Raw genomic sequence first — 18,821 nt, 5'->3', positions numbered from 1 at the left:
GTGGTCAGATATGCTCAATACCAGGCCTAAGAAGAATACATAAATAATGATAATAATAATAATAATAGTCCTAATAATAATAATAAACGAATCCCCAGTTGGTCCTACAATTGTTTTTATAATTATTTGTTTTTCCTGAACTTACTAAGTAAAACGTCATAACTTGAGGTTGTATGTGTTTTAGATGTGTTGTTTTATACTTCGAAAAAGTAGTTACCGACAATGTATCTACAAAATGTTGTTTCGAAAGCGAACAAGCTGCAAAAACATAAACAATCATACAAACACCCATTCCGTTACCCTTCACCTTCCAGGAAACTTTCATAAGCAAAAGCCTACATTTTTTACGTTTTTTTTTGTCTGCGCAGTTTGTCTGTAGGCTATGTCTTCTCGGCTCGGTTTCCCGGGTACAGATGAAATACAGTTTAAACAGTGAGTCTCCATTGAACATGCTTTTTAGTCTAGGAATCTGTGTCTCGGAAACTAGCATCATCTGTTTAAATCCAATGAGATATAAACCAGGCTATATTAGAAGCACATAACGTGAATTATGCTTTATTTTATTAATTGCCGTAACTATATTTTTACTGTGTATACATTTGGATAGGCCTCCCATTTTACTAGTAGCCAATTACTTTATTATAAGAAATCCAAGCGAGACATCGGGACTATAGTAAGTCTATCCAATCTGATTATTATTATTATTATGACCACCAATTAGACATAACAAATCTCATTTGTTAAACCTTCTCAAAATAAGAATAAATGAGCTCCATCTCAACTGCAAAGTATCTGAGGCTGTGCAGTGTGCAATTTCATTTCTCAAAATCAAAAATGTAGTTCAATGGTTAACGGATTATGTTCCTCCCAGAAAATTGGCACTGGCAAATATGTGTGCCAGTGTGTGCCAGATACGCCTCCTGATTGGTTTCGCAGGTGTAGTTAAATGGTTCTGGATTCTCTGTCCCAGTTTCGACCACAGAGAAGATACTATATAGGCCGAAGCCATGCACATTCTCCTTTCTCGGGTACCGTTGACTGGCTGTAGGCGATTCCGGACGAGAATGTTCGTGCATTTGACTGTGATGGCGTCTGTCAGCCATCCTTTTGTAGGAACAAGGTGAAACAGTCTCCGTGCGTCCGTTTGGATCCCCGCTACATAGGAAGCACATTGAGTCCTCCGTCACACTTTCTGATGGGAAAGAACCTGGGATGCATTTTTATCTTCAGCCAATTTAGCTGCGTTAGGTAATGTTGGTGATGGTAGGTGGTGAGAGCCATCTTTGTCAGAGATGGCGCACTTGGTCATTTGGAAAGAGGCGAAGACGCGATTCCATCATTTCTCACCGTCGAACAGTCATACTCGGTCGAAACCTCTAAGAACCTACATTCCGGAACTGCCAAAATAGCCCTTATCTCTGCACACAGAGGATCCTCCTACCAACTATTCCACATGGAATTTAGAAGCTGGGATTGTATTTGGAAATTCCATTGTATTGTTATCTTTCTTATGTTGATACCACTGTTCAGAGCCCTCGTAGAGGATTTATAGTCGGGTAGGAAGCTGACATATTCGAGTCGGGGACGTGGAGCATCAAAAAACTTCATCAACATAATTATGGACGTACGATGCATGTCACGTGACTTTCAGACCACTAGGTGTTTGAAAGTGGCCTTGATGCACCAGACTGCCATGACGACACCAGGGTCAAGTTGTCGAGCTCTATGACAGAGTAAGGGCGCCATCTAGTAGGACAGATACAGATAGGGTACAGACGCAAGTTCCTGAACATACAGTAGTAGAGACTAATTCAAATAGTGTTCTATTGAAATATGTGTTCTAGAAAATAAAAGTGAGCAATCAATGGAGCTGGCGAAAAAGAAGAGGATAAACCTAAAGAAGATATGTTATGTAAATTGCACAACATGTAGGCTGACATTACATCATGATAAGTGCTGTCTTTGATACTTGTGTAGAGGGTATGCACTCCAAAAAAATAAGATTATTGTTATTTCATGCTATTTATTTCATTTAAATGCATCCAGAGCAAAAACAAACGTTTTGACAATGATTCTTGAAATATCAACTGCCCAGTAGTTGTATGATTTGATCTTATTATAACTATGTTTTCTAAAGGTAATAACGAAACATTATCTGTTGTTTATATTTCTTATAGTTCATTAAAACTGGACATGGCAGTACTTAAGGTCTCTTTCATAGAGTTCTATAAATGGCATGTAATAGTAGGGTATAATAAAAGAGAAAGAACAACACAATTGACGAACGCAGTAGCTTTACTTATAGGCTGTGCCAGAGTGAGAAAGAAAGGAGTGGAATGAGAAAGTGTATCAGGGATGTCAGGTTTATAAACACTATTATCGATAGCCAAAAGGTAATGAATGTGTTTTAGAGAATTTCTCTCATTACTATGCATTAACCTGTTATCAAAAGCCTGTCCTTTTTTTGTGTGTGCAAACCTTTACATTTGTTTTTATACACTTAGACAGTCGTTGTCTGACAAGTAATTCAAAAGTAAGCAAATGGCTACTACCCCTTTTGTTTGCCTTTTTTAATTAAAATTATTTAAACCATTTCATTGTTTATGTTTTAAAAAATCATTTTACTGTCCATTTTCTTGCGTTAATCATAGATCAATATAGTTGAACCACATATAGGCTATAGGCTACAATAGTGGCTATAATAGTGATGCAAACATTTGCATAATGATACTGTTTAATTATGTAAAGGAAAATCAACTGCGTTCTCTGGAAAATAATGAACGACGTGGAAGGTGTGTTCCACGATGCGCTACGGGAGTTAAACTCACCTTCCACGGAGTTTCAATATTTTCCAGAGCTATAATTTGGCTATAATGGCTATAATTTGACACATTTGCCACTAGAAATGTGTTCATTTTCAAGCAGTGCTTGTGTAACGGATGTGAAACGCTAGCTTAATTAGTGGTGGTTCGCGCTAAATAGACGATGCTTCAAGGGTGACTGTTATTGATGTGTGCAGAGGGTCCCTGGTTCGCTCCCCGGTATGGGCGAGGGGACGGTCTAAAGTTATACTGTTACACTTGACTTGGACTGAAATAGGTTCCAGTACTCATTTTGGGTGCCGGTACTGTTTATATTAAGGGGCGGGAGCTCTACAATACTTTTGAGCTAAGATTCTATAAGAGAAACGGGAGCTCAAGCAGTAGACACCCTGAGGTGCCTGTACTCAGCTCCAGTGAGCGCCTGCCCATGTCAAGCACTGTTTACAGGTAGAAATGTGGTCAACATCTACTGAAGCAGCTAGCAAGTTTACTTGAAAGCTACAGCAGTTGCCTTGGTAACCAAACAAACAGACTTGCTAGTATATCGAATTCAATACCAGAAAATGTTTTCAATTCGACTTTAGCTTTCAAAAGCAGCTCAATAGAACATGTAAGAATGAACTATAACCATTTAACTGATATACCGTGCGTTACAAGGAAATAACGAGCACTCTAGAATGCTCTTCAAGCCAATCAGAAAGATTTTTCATCAATGCCATGATGTAAATTAAGCAATAAGGCCCGGGGGGGGTGTGGTATATGGCCAATATACTAAGTTTGAGGGATGTTCTTACGCACAACGCAATGCGGAGTGCCTGGATACAGCCCTTAGTCGTGGTAAAATTGGCAACAACCCCCCAAGGTTCCCTATTGCTATTAGAAACTGGCTACCAACGTAATGTTCATTATACAGTTTAATTATAAACTGGGTGGTTCGAGCCCTGAATGCTGATTGGCTGACAGACGTGGTATATCAGACCGTACACCACAGGTATGCCAACACATTTATTTTTACAGCTCTAATTAAGTTGGTAATCCGTTTATAATAGCAATAAGGCACCTCGGGGGTTTGTGGGATATGGACAATATACCACAGCTACGGGCTGTGTCCAGGCACTCTGCGTTGCATCCTGCATAAGAACAGCCCTTTGCCATGGTATATTGGCCATATACCACACCCCATCGGGCCTTGCTGCTTTAAATAAACCCATTTTATCATGGTTAATCTATTTCAATCTATTTTCTTGTAAAACTTACTGCCATTACTTGTTTGAGGCTTCTATGCCAATATATTGGTAAAAAACCTTGTTTGAGAGGCAATTTCATAGAGAGTCATCTGTTTCCCCATAGCATGAGAAAACCTACAGAAGAGAGAATAATAATATAGTGACAATTGAATGTTGAGTTTTCTTCGCTGATCTTTAATCATTGGATTCAATCATGTAAGTGTTAATTGTGTTGTGTGACTCAGTAAGTAGCTTACAGAGCACACTGCTAGAAATGCTATGATCGTGGGTTCAATTCCCGCAAAGATCACTTACAGAAACAAAATGTAGTTTGCTAGTGGCATGCATTATTATATATGGTCAACTATACTAGATGTGCATCCGAATCGTTCATATTTTACTTAGTTAAGTTATCTTCCTGTTGACCTAGCCTACATAATCCATGGTGATTTAGAAAATACAACATAACATTGCATTCTCCTTTACTAGAATAACAGATATGCATATAAGCCTATATTTGATATAACTTCTCAGTTAACGTGTCGCTGTCATAATCTGCCAGAGAGCCTTGCAATTCAAAATAAATGTAATCCACAAATTAGTCAACTATAGCGTACCATCTAAGAATGATTGAAAAACTTGTTTGATTTGATGCGACTTTTGCCCTCAATGGCGCCGACGGGGAGGTCACTGACAATGATCCAGCCTTTTCACAGCATGTTATGGTGTAGCCTAACGATTTAAACACGGATCAGGGGGATAGAAAGTGAATGTAGGCTATGCTGGTCGAATCCTATAACGGTAGGGCTAGGCTATATCTGCACGCATCTTAAATCGCCCATTTATATCAATAGCTTACATGATTTATGCGAAACTTGGCCATTTCTAAAATAAGAATTCAGCCCTTTGAGAATGAGCTTGATTTCAAAGCAATATAAAATGGTGATGTGGCTGTCCATGTTACAATTGATAATATCGCGTCCTTATGTTTGTATGAAATAAAACAAAACAGCTAGGCCTATAGCTGGCCTGCCTATAGGGCACAGAGGCTTCATTTACAATCTTAAAAAGGATTGTTAAGAGATCCCGCCTCGTTCAGTGTGGTGAGTTGGCTTAGAGGCTATGTGAGTTTAATACATGGCAGGAACTGGATTACATTAAGAGGTTGGTTCTTAAGATCACAAAAAAAGGTATGTAGCCCATTTCTGGAGCATAGGCCTACTTGATATCAATGGCGTTTTTAAAGAGGATGGGCTGACGGTGAGGAGCAAGATAAGTTATGTGACTGAGTGTTGTCCGTAGCACCTGGTCAACCCGTCTTCCACACATTTGTGAATATCAACAAGACATTGTCAGTAGGCCTATATCATTAGGAACAAAACGAATATTTTTTTATAAGGGTGTGTTTAGACAGAACTGATCCAAGGCATTGTGATTGCTTGTTGGCTCTTGTATAATTAAATAAATGAATAGACCCGTCAGCTTTCAGTAAAATCAGCGTTATAATTCCAAAAAGCCTTGAAGTAGGCACAGTGTGCTGCATTTTATTATTTGGAGGACAGACTGTGCAACTATCTTAATTTTGATATGAAACGCATTGGATTACCATGGTTTCATAATCTGTATAACATATTAATAGCACTATAACATAATATAAGTGTATATTTCATAAATAAGATCAGTAGAAAAACATCGGATCAGTCAGATGTTTTCAGTAGGCAAAACATATGAACATCTGGGCTTTCTATAAAGGGTTTTCGATTAATAAAGTAGCCTTCAAATATGTCTAAATCTATTGGTTTTATTGGGTATCGCGATGGAATTCAACACATCTGAAAAAACATTGCTTAAATAAGAAGGTATGAGCCAGATGTAGGCTATGTCGGCGTTCGTTTATTGATTTTAGGTCACCTTGCTGCCGACTCACTACACCCCAAAACCTTAAAATATAGAATCTTATTACACAAAACACACACTCGTGCTCAAATCCTGTGACATTCCAATACCCCAGGGTGAACGACTTAACATATGCACACCCATGCACACAGATAGCTTACCTGCGCGGGTACGCTGAACGGGCCAGGGGTCTAGACCTGCATAGAAAGTTTACAAGCTAGAATATAAACACGAGCACATAAAATACCAGTCTGATTTGAAAAATAGCATGCACATTTTCTGAAAATTGCAATCTTAATGATAAGAAGTTGCATCAATGGAAACGTTTTAATGGTTAAACACCCGTTGCCAACATTAAACGGACTATTATTATTTATATCCATGTTCTTATTCTTCACATTCACATTCCTATATTAGTAATTCATTTTAGCTTAATATGATTAGACTACTATACGGGCTAATTATATATGTGTTTTAGGCTACTTATTACTATTTCATGCTTCACGAAGCATAACGTAACAATATAAAAGTTAACCCACTGTTCCTAGGCCGTCATTGAAAATAAGAATTTGTTCTTAACTGACTTGCCTAGTAAAATAAAAACCTAAATCCTTGATGGTGTAACACGCAGCTAATCCTCCACAACACACATTAAAATGGAGTCCGCCTTCATGCCATCAAAGTAACGGTAAAATAATATTACATTTGAAACAACGTTGAGCTATTTTGCAATTGAAGCCCGCTCGACGCAGGTTCTCTGCCTTAAATCAAATTATAAATCTGCCAGGTGTGATATAGGCCCACAAGATAAGTCAGCATAATATTACATTTGAACATCGTAAAAAATCTTAAACAATTTACCAAACTGCACATAGGCTTGTCATCGCCTTGCTGGGTTAAGCGAAATATCGTTCTCTGAAATAATGCGCACTCACACACATAGGCATATACACAGTCTATCTCTCTGTCACACACTCACCCACCATTATGCACACCATACACCAGAAAGACCTTTACGCACAAACAATTGCTTTTTGGAAACCTGACCTTGATTTCCTAAAGATGTTCATCACTGCATCCTCTCGTCCAATTGCATGCCTTCATACCATAAGCCTAGCTAGCTTATAGGCTAAATATTATTTTTTAAGACCCATACTAACAAAGCCTTCAAAAGAGCACGCTGGTATCGCAGTTGTGCCTGTAGCTTACAAGCAATGTAGGATATAATCAAAGTAGCTATTCTTCTTTCTCCTCCCTGTGGTTCTCTTCTCAATAGAGGGCTATCGTACCATTAGGGCCTTGTTCAACAATTGTCTATCTGGTGCGGAAGCGTCGCCTCGTGGTCATAACAAAATTGACGTAACACCAAATAAAGCGCATTTTTTTTGCGGGGCCCTGGATTTGTGTGGGGGTCTAGATTTATTTGATTGTACCACAGCCACGACTCCTACCCGATTAATAATGTCAAGAGGTCAATTAGGAGAGCATGTATTGATTATGTCAATATTGTAAACAGAGATCTGACACACCTTTGAGTGACGTTTGACACCACCAGACACACTCCAGAGACTGCTGGTCTCACAGGCACATGCACACAAGAGTAAAATGAAGGAGAGGCGAGAGCCATGAAGAGCAGGCAATCTGATGCCGTGAGAGGGACCCTGAATTGTGAAAAACTCCAGTTCAGGCCCAAGGTCCCTCAGCGGGGTGTGAGAGCAGTAGTGTGAGAGTCTTGATCTCCATCATTGATCCAGAACCTACTCCTCTTCCCTCAGCCATATGTATTTTATCACCCGGTAGGCATATTATGCAAAATTCGTTTGAGGGGGGGTTACTTGAGCTATAAGCCAAAATTATACATGTTTGGTCATCAGCCAATCCATTTTGTGTTTGGAACTAAATGGAAAAGGCAGATTTGAAATACACTGAGTGTACAAAACATTAGGAGTACCTACCTAATATTGAGTTGCACACACGTTAGCCCTCAGAACAGCCTCAATTTGTCGGGGCATAGACTCTACAAGGTGTGGAAAGCATACCACAAAGGTGCTGCCCCATGTTAACTCCAATGCTTCCCACAGTTGTGTCAAGTTGGCTGGATGTCTGTCCTTTGGATGGTGGACCATTCTTGATACACACCGAACACTGTCAAAAACCCACGTGTTCCAATTCTTGATACACTTAAGCCAATGCGCCTGCCACATACTACCATACCTGACTCAAAGACACTTAAATTCGTTGTCTTACCCATTCACCCTCTGAATGGCACACATACACAATCCATGTCTGCAATAGTTTATGCTGCAATAGTTTATGTGTTGGGGGGCTAGTGTCAGTCTGTTATATCTGGAGAATTGATCCTGTCTTATCAGGGTTCCTGTGTGAATTTAAGTATGCTCTCTAATTCTCTCTCTCTCTTTTTTCTTTCTTTCTTTCTTTCTTTCTTTCTTTCTTTCTTTCTTTCTTTCTTTCTTTCTTTCTTTCTTTCTTTCTTTCTTTCTTTCTTTCTGTCTTGGAGGACCTGAGCCCTAGGACCATGTCCCCAGTCCACCTGGTCTTGCTGCTGCTCCAGTTTCAACTGTTCTGCCTGCGGCTATGGAACCCTGACTTGTTCACCGGACGTGCTACCTGTCCCAGACCTGTTGTTTTCAACTCTCTAGAGACTGCAGGAGCGGTAGAGATACTCTGAATGATCGACTATGAAAAGCCAACTGACATTTATTCCTGAGGTGCTGACCCGTTGCGCCCTCTACAACCACTGTGATTCTTATTATTTGACCCAGCTGGTCATCTATGAACATTTGAACATCTTGGCCATGTTCTGTTATAATCTCCACCCGGCACAGCCAGAAGAGGACTGGCTACCCCTCATAGCCTGGTTCCTCTCTAGGTTTCTTCCTAGGTTCTGGCCTTTCTAGGGAGTTTTTCCTAGCCATGGTGCTTCTACACCTGCATTGCATGCTGTTTGGGGTTTTAGGCTGGTTTTCTGTACAGCACTTTGTGACATCAGCTGACGTAAGAAAGGCTTTATAAATACATTTGATTGATTTGATGTCTCAATTGTCTCAAGGCTTAAAAATCATTCTTCCCTTCATCTACACTGATTCTAGTGGATTTAACAAGTGACAACAATAAGGGATCATAACTTTCACCTGGAATCACATGGTCAGTCTATGTCATGGAAATAGAGGCTATTCCTAATATTTTGTACACTCAGTATATGTAGGCCTATATCTAACTATTATTTCATCCTGTATGTATGAGACTTTTGAAGTAGCCCATATGAGGCCACATGAAAATATGGAAAATGCAAAACGTTTAGGTTATTTGGAGTGTTGGACAGTGTTATACACTTAGACCTCAAAGTTCCAATCTGGTTTTAACAAAATACATGTTACACTATTCAATTGCTTGAGGACGTCAAATTGCTGCACTCCAGATGTCAAATTGGGGCTGCTTTTCCATTTCAATTAGCCTACAGCAAATTAATTATAATAGTATGATCATTCATATAAAGCGTATCCAATACAGACTGACTGTTTTGCTTATTTTGGGTTCACAAATACCTCAAATTAAACAGATATTAAACAATAGCAAACAAAACATGGAAAATTGTTCATACACATTCATAACAGGTTGAAAAAACAACATTAGCCTATTATAGCGTCAGTTTTCAAGAGGTCAATGGTAGGTTCTCTAAACATCCCCCTTCAATCCCCATCCCCCATTCCCCCCGACACTCTTTCGTTTGCAACCCTCATTGGCTGGCTCACCAGTTGGTACCCGCATTTTCGAGAGCAAAGCCAGTCTCGGATTCAACTTTATTGCGTAGGGTTAAAGGTGATGGCCTTGACTTCACGAAAGTTCAAAGACAATATCTCTTTCTTTCTCGGAATACATCAAAATACACCTAAACGTTCAAAGTCCTCCATATCTGTAAATTGTTGCGCATCGGTATGAATTACATTAGATATAGCCTATGCGTAAATGCGTCGGCAGCCACAGAGTAAAAAACATGTCACAGCCGCAGGACATCAGTGGTGAGGTAAAGGCCTATACCAAATGGTCGATAAACTTGAGTTTTTTTCTCTCCAGAAACGGATATCCAAGTTGTCGTCGTTTTGTTGTCCCAAGCGCAAATGGATAAAGATATAGGCCTAGTGGATGACGTGAAGATAGTGCGCTCGGGATGTTATCTAAATCAGACATGTTTCAAATAGTATGTTTATATGTTTTTACGTAAACGGCCACCAATAGCCTACTCGACCTCTCTATTTACGATGGAAGGAATCTCTCCACTGGGCAGACGGTGTAATTAAGAGAAAAGTAGCTATTTAGTGCCCCTGTCTTTATGACAGTGTCTAGACCAGGCCAGCTCATTGACACATTCACTAACACGCGCACACATGCACGCACACGCAACTGTGTTTTACTTTACATATAGCCTATAGGTCATACATGGACGAAAACAAATTCAACATTATAGCACCTCTAATTATTTGCAGAGTTTTCCGTGAAAATAAGAGAAGTGGGCAATTAAGACAAATGTAGCACCCTCATGTTCATGACAAATAGTTTAACTATGTTACAAGCACTCCCAATATTTTAATCTGACATTTTACCTAGTTTTAGCCTATTGATTTGTGTGTAGACAAGTATTTTTGATTTGTATCAATTAGCCTTCCTAGTTGAGTTCTGAGAAAGAGCCTATACTTATTTTCCATGAATCTTAACATGAAATCTCAACGACTTGTCAGGGACATGTATAGGGTTTCACAGCGTTTTATTTGTATACTGTGCTATTAAGGGCCTACTTAAGAAGTCAAGTAGAACGTAACTTGCAATGATCTTCTACAAGCATTGAGGACTAGCCCAACTGATTCTGCAAAAGACCAAGCATTCTGCATGAATACACAAAGTATAATCTTACGTTCTTGGTAGTTGTTCGTTGAAATACAGACCTAGACCCAGTAAAAAATAATCATATAAATCGTTTATTTTTATGTTACATTCTTTCTCTTGATGCATATAGGCTTATGCAACGTCATATCTTAATACTGCATAACATGTCAATGGAAAGCAATCAACAAAAAGCTCGCTATAGTCAAAGAGCTTGTAGCCCTAGAGCTAAGTTATTTTCAGAATTCTTGAAAATATAATAATTAGGTTAAGTGATAACATTTTATAAACAAATGAATTATATATACAGTCATATAGTCTAAGGAGATTCATTTGGGACCGATGATTCGTGTCGAAGTTCTTGGTTGCTGCAAAAATGTTTATATATCTGCATATCTATGAAGAAGAGTCTGTGCGGCTGTCCTCAAGTCGGTTCAGTTTGTAGCAAAATCATTTTCACAAAGAAAGGATAATGATGTAATACAGAGATGCAGAGAGAAATGTCACTGGAAAGACATAATTTCACAAGTGAATCGAAATAGGATATAATCAAACAAAAATAATTACTGATGTTGTACTTGCCATTACAACGTTTCAAATGTTTGGCCGAATGTGACAAACGGTAAATATAAATCTTTCATTGGAAAAAAATGGAATAGTTTACCTTCATTGCTCTGCTATTGTCAGAGATACATTTCTCTAATGTCTTGTTTTATGCTGGTTCATGTTATTGGTTCAACAAAACAAGGAAACGTAAAACATATTGATAACTTATTTTCTTTCCAGTCCCAGCGTTTCCATGAATGACCTAACACTTGTTTTTGGCCAGTCGAGTCCGGCCTTGTCCTCCAAAGGCAATTCAGTTTTAGAGATGATAATATTGATGATTATTTCTCACCAAAGCTACCAGTTTAGAGTTTAGTTCACAATAAGGGATTTCCAGAAAAATACTGCAGCCGATCTCGGCTTAATTTCTTTTCTTTCATTCGGCGGTTCTGGAACCAGATTTTGACCTGACGGTCAGTGAGGTTGAGCATTCTGGAGAGCTGCAACCGTTTCTCCTTGTTGATATAAACATTAAAGAAGAACTCTCTTTCCAGTTCCCGAATCTGGAACTTCGTGTAAGGACACCTCTTCTTCCTGGTGCGTGGTGTACCTTAGAGCAATATAAAACAAATCATCAGGAGAATGTAAGGTCGAGTGTTTTTTCAGATAAAACAAGCATTACGATACACGCTGAAACGTATGGGGATTCAGAACGTAGGTATGTTAATTTTGATAAAATGCAAGAGTCCTAAACACGTAGCCTACCCTCAAGCCTGCACATTCATTTTCTTGCTCTGTATCCTTAAATCCATGGCCCCCAGTGCCATCCTCTTGTAACATACAACTATAATCAACCATCTCTATAAAATCTCTTGACGAGTTTTGTAACGCTATTCACGAAACGACAAAGACATTGCACTTCATCACCTCACTACCTGCCTTACATTCCCAACACTGCCATAATAAATGGGAATATATGGCTATCATGGAAAAATGAACCTTCCTTTCATATCATAATGCGATCATCTATAGCGAATTAACACTGGATACCTAGATAGCATTACTGCCAATCAAATAGGTGGGATATAATTATAGGCTAGAGACAAATTCTTCCATGCCACTATGAGGGCGCTTGGGCCTACGGACTGGGAGCCACTGTTTATTAGTCTCAAATGAATATGAGTGAATTATATCTAGGCTATTTGCTTATTGGTTTATCATATTCTACATGGACTATAACAAAACCGAACGAGTTTGTTGGTGATTTACAGAATAGCCTAGAGTAAGATCTCAACGCTTGGAAGTTTTAAATAATTGATTACCCTACAAACTAAAATACTGGGCTAGCCTACTTGCACGGTTACCAATACATATGCACGTTTTGAGAAGAGCATAGGTCCCAAAGAAACAAAACAATATGATTATCACAACTATTATTAGGCTATTATTTTGTACATGCAATCTCTATCGAACAAATATGCTAGCTGCTGTTAATGCTTAAAGTAACCTGTCCAGAGTAGCAACACAGTAGCATTTCTGCATTTTACAGGAGGCTGCTGAGAAGGGGGGGGGGGAAATCAAAGGACACCCAAAAGCAGTGTTCTGCTCAATTGCTTTTTACCCTCGACAACTTGGTGAAACATCGCCCAGCGCAAGTTCATGACCAAAGTTAGCGTTTGTCACAATAGCGGGCTATTAAAATTTCACAGACTGGGAGAGCTGCTGCCTGCTGCCTGTGTGTAACGTATCGTTTTTTTCAAAGCGCTTTCCCATCGTAAAATGTTTTCTTGTTGGAAGAAAGAGCTTTGTAGGTTATAATAAAATCCTTTGAATGCTTATAAAACTCCACATAAAATCTGACCGACAAAAATACCGGGCTAGTCCTTTAACCTTTTTTACAGCTTCGGTACCTACTCGAGTGGCTTGTTTTGTTGGCGCTGTCGTCTTTCTTGCCCGATGAAGAAGCACAAGAACCAGAATTAACGTTTTCCTCTTCATTCTCTGGGTCTTTCTCAGGGCCTGTGGCGCTATGGAGGAGGGCGGCAGGCGGCTGAGACGCCGAATCCAGTTTACTGGATTCGCCGTTCTGAGCACAGTTCTCTGTCGAGCTGTTTTCGGTCCCATTGTGTGTGCTTTCGAAAAAGCGATCAAAGCCCTGCGGTAGAACGTGGTTTTTCCCCACACCCGAATAAAAGCCCGTGGATAGGTGGTTGGAGCTTGGGTGGTTGTGGTGATGATGGTGATGATTGTATACACTTTCGTTTTTCATCAGCATTTCTGTCATGGTGGACGATGGCGGAAGGCAGTCTCTATGTACCAGTTCCTCCCCAGAGTAGCAGGACGCATAGTTCCCTCTATGGTGCCACTTAGTTGAGGGGTCCAAACCGTAAGAAACGTCCCGAACCGGTTGCACTTGGGAGAGGTTCGTGGAGTACGGGTAGGTGATTTGCCGAGATGGGGCCTGTGGCAGGAACGAAGAGACAGCAGAAAATTCGGGGACGTAATATGTGCAGCTGGGGAGGTAAAGGTTGGACGCACAGCTCGCTCTGTCTCCGAACTCGGAAGTCCTGTCTTTTCGCGTCTGTGAGCAGAAGCTTCCCAGATTAACCGAGTTAAACATCTTTCTCCCGTTCTCTTGCACTATAGATAGATGTTTTGGATTCGAACTGCAGAAGGAGAAAATTTGGGAAGGCGAGATGACGTGCTATCCGTCTAAGTCGCCCCAAGACACGTGATTGAAAGTAGATATTGTCATATATCAATTTGGAACACTTACATGTGTAGGAGTGGTTCACTTAGGTAAAATATAGAAGGTTCAAACGATTGGTTTTGCAACACCGCATGAGTATTATAAAAATCAATATCAGGTATCTTACCATTTTTTGCTTTAGTCTCTGAACGATAATCATAATACAAACTCTTGTACCGTATAGTACACGCGCAATGCAATGCACAGTAAATAACTACAGGTACGGGTTTTTGATTATAATAATAATGATTATTAATGTTATTATTATTACTATTATTATGGTTATTATTATTATGAGGCCACGCAAATGTCAGCTATAATGGTTCTTTTGCAGCCCTTAGTGAATTTCGACCACGTGAGCGTGCAGTGTTTGAGATTACCCCTTTCCCCAATTTATTTTCCTACCAATGAAAGACCTCTATTAATCCTCTATCCTATCAAAAAAACCTTGAAGTGAATATTGAACATATTCTACAAACTCTTGAATTATTACAAATAAATGATGATAACACTTACATTTCTTACAGTCGTCTTTTGTGAATGAATTTGCAATGAAGGCCCAATTTCCATATAGCCTGATATTTCAGCAAATAAAATGTAGATCAAATGTTTATTATCATCTAGTCGGATGGTTTAGTTTATATGTTATGAATTCCAAGTAAACCTGTTGTAATAACTTGTTTATTAAAGATCTCGTTAAGAACCCAATTTTAACGCGGGTCATTGCTCTACCCCCATAACCAAGATCACGGAAAGAAAGAAACATGAATGTACATTTGCATCGAAATTCTGAATATATTTTTTTGTTAGGCCAGTGTTTGGCGACGTGATGGAAACAAGGAAGTCAGAGAGCAAAAACATAGTTCTTGAGTTTATAACCTGTGTTTTTTTTGTGTGTGTGTGTGCGTGTGTGTGTGTGTGCGCGCGCACCCATGCTTTCCCCTGTATGAATATGTTTAGACATTAACCCGGCTTTACATATGTAGATTTTAGCTTATATGCCTACTCGTCGAGATTTATATACGTTCGACAAATTATACAAACCACTTAATATCATTGTATTTGTATATTGGCCATCTATTTATGGAATAAATGCTCGGTCTGTGACATTTCACTCATTTTCATTTATTATTTAATTTATATTCCAGATAAATCCAAATATAAATATGGCTTTACTATAACATTTCCCTACACGTGTTCGGATGTCTCTACGTTTGCACTTTGCACGTTGGGAATAGGCTACAAAGGGAGAAGGCATAAAAGAAATGCAAGCTCTCTATAGCATTTTTGCATCAACCAGAACCCGGGATGACAAGCCATTATGCATATTCGAAAACATACGTTTTCCATCACTAACAAAGACTAAATAGTTTCATTGAACTAGAAGTGAGGAAAAGCGCTCAATAAATAATGTTAATATATAATAGTGTTCAATATATAATGCCAGACTTCTTACAGAAAGTGCTAAAGCTGCATTCCGGCTACTATTTATTTAAGATAGTTCAGCGTTATGCTGTGCGGACAAATAAATACCGCATCGTTTGAGTTTCATGCGGCAGGCAGCCTAGTGGTTAGAGCGTTAGACTAGTAAACGACATTTTTCAAGATCGAATCCCCGAGTTGACAAGGTAAAAACCTGTCATTCTACCCCTGAACAAGGCAGATAACCCACAGTTCCTAGGCCGTCATTGAAGATAAGAATTCGTTCTTAACTGACTTGCCTAGTTAAATAAAAGTTTGAAGATAAGAATTCGTTCTTAACTGACTTGCCTAGTTAAATAAAAGTAAAAAAAAAAAGCAGGAACATGTTCAGGACTTGAGGTCTAGGCGCAAGAAGCCTGCAATCAAGTACAAAGAAATCCGACAGCTGTCCAGACACAGCACTTGAATTTGACCACCAAAATCCCGCAAGCAACCACCATAAAAGGCGGAAGAGCTGCAGTAAATGGACTTTTCTTCACCTATTTGGCTAGTAGGCTTTTGTTGAAAGGAGCGAAGTTTACAAAGATTTGTGCCATTTTAATTCCTTACATCTCGACCACAATCATAAAATGTAGCATACCCGAAACAGACACTTACAAGAAGACTATACATCATTGTGTTTACTTACTGTGTTAAATGTTTCATAGGCTACATGCATGCATTCTAAAGCTGTTGAAATTCAAGAAAAGAGAGGTGCGATGTGTGCACAATATAATGTTAGCAATAGCGTTTGCTTTGAAATATATCTGTATATCTCTTGTCACATTCAGCAAAAGATAAGATTGAATCTCGGTACGCATAAACTGCACCCGGAGAGCAGTAGAACTAATAAACAAATAGCCTGCCATAAAAATGGTATTCTCTTCCTGGGACCGTCGGCCGTGTATGGCCATTAAGTGCTCTCTTCCAAACTGCAGGGATGCCAAGTGCACTATACAGTGTTCATTTGAACATACTGTCTATACTGTTTCTTTTAGGCACAATACAAATTCTTTCTACAGATTATTTCTCAATACAGATTAACATGTAGCCTATAGCATCTGAATGTGAGTGGCTACATTGCTTTCATGAAGGCCTGCGTGCACTTGGAAAGCTAGGTTAGCTCAAGTCTGCTCGCAATAGGACACTGATATAAAACAAATCGAGATATTCCTTCGACTTGAATTAAGATATTTCTCCTAAAACTGTCGGTCTCTCTTCAACCGTTTAATATTGTGTGTAGCAAATATAATCTCGATGAGGGTATCCTAATATCCCTAAAAGCGTCAATTGTCTCCAGCGTCATGAGACTTGAACTCGATCTTTTTTGTAAATATTTGCCATTGGGCTGCTTGAAAATAACACTGTTGTGGAGAAGACTTGACAAAGTGTCTGTCCGCGAAATCCACGTAAGGCAACACCACCCATTATAGTAAACCAACAACTATAGACCTTGAGTATTTTTAATCCAAAGAGAAATCATGAAAGTAGAGACAAAAGGGAGAAGAGGATAGGCTATATTTTCTCTCAAGACAGTGGTCAAGTTAGCTTCATCAAATGTATATACCTACATAAATTCGAGCTGAAACAAGCGCTCAATGTGGCAAGCGTGTGAAATAACATTATTGTCCCCTCATGGGCCAGATAATTTTAATTGGATGTAAGCCAACCTATTAAATTCGGTTGTATGAGCTGTGAAGAGATTCAAGCATCAACAAAAAAAGCCATGGTTACACTGAGGTCCTGGCAAAAGCAACGAGCCACAGCGACTGAAAATGGGAAACAGGTTTTTAACACTTGGCCCTTACGTGAAGAAATTAACTGTGCAGTAGGCCGAAGCACACAAACAGTAGGCCTTGGTTGTGCAAGTTGTTTGGCGAACCATAATTGAAGAAGAGAGGATTTATCATGTGATAGCCTATTGATTATGGAAATTAGCCATATAGATGATAGGCTATAAACATAGGCTACAATATATAGCCTAAAACAATGATAAACAATGAATAAAATACTTTACGATAAAGTACCCAACGTTAAATGTGTGGATTTTTCTGTCTCGTTATTGGTAGGATAATTTATGTAGAGGGTAGCCCACTCATGGATATAACAAACTGTTGCATAGAATAAATATAGAATAAATATATTTCGTTCGAGGAGCGATATTCTTTTAACGCTGACTCTCCTGGGTTAGACCATACCTCAGCTAACCCTCCAAAATATTTTTTCATAGCACAAAATGTGCAAAAAAAACATTTTGTGCTATGAAAAAATATTTTGGAGGGTTAGCTGAGGTATGGTCTAACCCAGGGAGAGTCAGCGTTGAAAGAATATCGCTCCTCGAACGAAATATAATTATTCTATGCTTGTGTGCGCAATAAACACCAAAACCAAAACCGCGACAATATATAATAACGATTTTTTTTCTTCATTCATTGTTTATTCATAGCACGTCTGTCACTTCCAATAGGGTCTAATATAAAAATTAAGGGATGTGGATTGATTTTAGTGGACAATTTTCTCCACCTTGTGGCAGAGTAATTTGTGGGCGTATGGTTTAGAATTTAGTGTTATTTCAATGACTGCATTTTTGCGTCATACGAAGAAGAAAAAAACGAATAGGCTGCAATTTGCAGATGTATTTGTGAGAATTGTCTGTCATTTGTCGGTTGAATCTGCACGACTGGCGTGAACAAGCCTACTGGACTATCATCTCTTAGGACAAATAGGAAATGGGCAAAAATAATGAGAAAACCTTGTGCACAGCAATGTGTCTAGATGCTGTCAGGAAAAACTCGTATCAACAAACACTGAAAACGTTATAATTAAACTTAAGGTCTGTTGTCTGTCTTCCCTAGTGTGCGACTTTTACACTGGTTTTTAAATATGGAAATGGGAATATGACGTATCAGTCATTACCAAATACTCATTTTGTTACGATCCCATAAGCAGCAACAAGTTAATATTGCCTACTATTACCAAAGCTGTGGTTAATTGCGTTTCCTCTGTCTTAATTTTTTTTTTTAAATACAAATACTTATAAAGTGGGTCCATAAGCGATAAGCAATGTTCGAGTTAGCCATGAAAGGCCTATCAAAAGTTGACGATTAAAGCCAATCATAAAGCCGATTTTTTTGTATACTGTATATAAATTTGCAATATCTGCATTGTATAGATTAGTAATATATCTGATCCATTATTCAAATAACATACGTTGGAGCATGA

The 18,821-nt window shown here is 38.9% G+C and overlaps 1 long non-coding RNA gene and 2 pseudogenes across 1 annotated transcript; 1 reads left to right on the top strand and 2 right to left on the bottom strand.

Moving 5' to 3' along the window:
• Positions 1 to 848: 848 nt before the first annotated feature.
• On the bottom strand, positions 849 to 1,492 carry LOC115131521 (homeobox protein Hox-C10a-like; annotated as a pseudogene).
• Positions 1,493 to 4,926: 3,434 nt separating this feature from the next.
• Positions 4,927 to 9,476, top strand: LOC135572710 (uncharacterized). Its single transcript, XR_010464454.1, has 2 exons — positions 4,927 to 5,238; positions 8,463 to 9,476. It is a non-coding gene; the product is annotated as an uncharacterized LOC135572710 (long non-coding RNA).
• Positions 9,477 to 10,820: 1,344 nt separating this feature from the next.
• Positions 10,821 to 14,357, bottom strand: LOC115140688 (homeobox protein Hox-C11a-like; annotated as a pseudogene).
• Positions 14,358 to 18,821: the final 4,464 nt, after the last annotated feature.

This window comes from Oncorhynchus nerka, linkage group LG2, assembly GCF_034236695.1.
Source record: "Oncorhynchus nerka isolate Pitt River linkage group LG2, Oner_Uvic_2.0, whole genome shotgun sequence".
Taxonomy (NCBI): Eukaryota; Metazoa; Chordata; class Actinopteri; order Salmoniformes; family Salmonidae; genus Oncorhynchus; species Oncorhynchus nerka.
Note: the sequence above shows the minus strand (reverse complement) of the source record. Positions and strands in the feature narration are given on the sequence as shown.